Source organism: Eptatretus burgeri, chromosome 1 (genome assembly GCF_056783735.1).
Source record: "Eptatretus burgeri isolate ZD-2024b chromosome 1, Ebu_testis_v1, whole genome shotgun sequence".
In the NCBI taxonomy this organism is placed as follows: Eukaryota; Metazoa; Chordata; class Myxini; order Myxiniformes; family Myxinidae; genus Eptatretus; species Eptatretus burgeri.
In genome coordinates, this window is record NC_140961.1 from 65,301,374 (window position 1) to 65,302,999 (window position 1,626).

The window sequence follows — 1,626 nt, forward strand, 5'->3', positions numbered from 1 at the left end:
GAAGACGTATCAGACCCAGACTCTACCCAGATCGGGTCGCCCATCCAAACTCAGCAGCCGGGCAAACAGGAAACTGGTTCAGGATGTCATTGTAAATCTAACAATGACTTTGAAAGATCTGCAAAGCTCAATGTTAGAGATGGGGGTCAGTGTTCATCAATCAACAATATCCCATTCCCTTCACAAAGCTGGCCTCTCTGAACAGGTGGCAAGAAAGAAGCCATTACTGAAAAAGATGCATCTGAAAGCTCATATGGAGTTTGTGAAAAAGCATCTTAATGATACTGCAGGTATGTGGAGAAAGGTTTTATGGTCAGACGAGACAAACTTGACGTTTTTTTGGTCTAGATTAAAAGTGTTACATCTGGTGCAAACCTAACACTGCACAACACCCAGTCAACACCACCCCTACTGTCAAGCGTGGTGATGGCAGCATCATGTTATGGGGCTGCTTTTCATCAGCAGGGACTGGCAAGCTTGTCAGGACAGAAAGGATAACGGACGGTGCAAAGTCCAGGAGAATCCTTGTTGAAAACCTGTTTTAGTCAGCCATGAATCTGAAACTGAGTAGGAGATTCACATTTCAGGAGGACAATGATCTGAATCACAAAGCTAAAGCCACACTACAGTGGCTAAATAAGAATAAAATAAATGTTGATGAATGGCCCAATAAAAGTCCTGAATTGAACTCAATTTACCATTTATAGTGAGATTTGAAGATTGCAGTCCATCGATGATCCCCATCAAATTTGGCAGAAATAGAGCAATTTTCACGTGAAGAATGGGTAAAGATTTCACCGTCTGACTGTGCAAAGCTGGTGGAGTGGTGACTATTTTTGATTATATCGAAGCACAGTGCCATTTGTTGACAATCACATTTGGCAATATCTCCACTCAGTGGCTGGCACCCAACAAGAATAAATGCACTGTGGTCACAATCTTAAACACAAAATATATATTTTTGCCTCCTCTGTCCACTCAACTATCTCATCCTTGCTGTTGAAGCTATTATACAATTCATCTCCAAGGGTCTTCATGGTTTGGTTCAATATCAATTATGAGTTTGAGGGACAGCCTGGTCTGGTTTCCAGCAATAAAAATGTCAAGATTAGTGTTGAGAAGATGAGTGTGAAAATGGTTTCAGTAGCAGATTGCCACACATGAACATTATTACACATGAGGAGAAGATGGCATATCTTAGAATACACAGCTATGTTTTTTGTGGGTGGTTAAACACCACTGTAATAATACCATAAGTATTATGCACTCTAATTATTACATAGTCCTGAAAATTTAAATCGATAAATATCTAAGTAAATGCTCGAAAATAAACTGGTTTTACCCATCGAAATTAATAAGAAATAAAAATCGAATTCTGCCAAACATATATATATATATATAATGTATTCACACTTTCCTTTCTTGGAGTTTCATCAGACTATGTTGCACATGTTTCTATGAGAGGAGGACCGTAGCTGATGTTTTTCCACTTTAAGGTTTAGGTGACGTATAGCCTGGTATCTTTTTTGAATGAAGAGACGCGAGTCGAGATGGTGTGTTCAATCTCACTCTGAGCATAGCTTGAGAGATGGAATTGAAATCTTTCCCCATGTCTATCTTTATCAC